This window comes from Notamacropus eugenii, chromosome 1 (genome assembly GCF_028372415.1).
Source record: "Notamacropus eugenii isolate mMacEug1 chromosome 1, mMacEug1.pri_v2, whole genome shotgun sequence".
In the NCBI taxonomy this organism is placed as follows: domain Eukaryota; kingdom Metazoa; phylum Chordata; class Mammalia; order Diprotodontia; family Macropodidae; genus Notamacropus; species Notamacropus eugenii.
Window position 1 is genome coordinate 432,017,059 of NC_092872.1, and position 727 is coordinate 432,017,785.

Here is a 727-nt window from a genome sequence, read left to right on the forward strand (position 1 = left end):
AGAAGAAAAACACAAGAACAAAAATAACAAAAACTTACATGCATTTTATGCTTCTAAAAGATTTAGAAAGCAATTCTCCCATAGCAATCCTTGGATGTAGATAGTGTGAATATAATTTTTTTAACAGATGAGACTAAATCACTGCCTAAATCACTGAACTTGAAGTCCCAGTATTGTTTCCAAAATATGACTTGGCCTGCACATCTATTACACTTGGTACATCATTTTCAGAGCTGTGTCTTCTTTTGCCTTAGAGGAGCCCTGTGGTCTTTTGGGGGTTCAGGCTAAGGCCTCAAGGTTCAATTCAACTGAATACAATTTATTAAGCACCTATATTGCAGGCACTGGGTTAGACCTTGGGGATACAGAGACAGAGATACAGATAGACGAAGACAGACGAACAGAGACATAGAGGGAGAGGGAAAGAAGACGGAGGAAAAGAGAGAGAGGAAAAGAACAGGGAGAGGGAGGGAGAAAAAGAGAGAGAAAGAGAGAGAGAGAGCACAAAATCCCTGCTCTGAAGAAGATTCTAATCTACTGATGAGGGAGGAGGAGAAATATAACATGTTCAGAAATAAAAATGAGACAGATGAAAAATAATGTAAAGCATATAATCTGAGTGGGAGGTACGAACTAATTACTAGGGGCAATCAAGAAAGGTCCTTAAAAGGTGAGAGGAATAACTTGAACCATGAAACAAGCCAGGGATTTCAAGTGCTGGAAAACA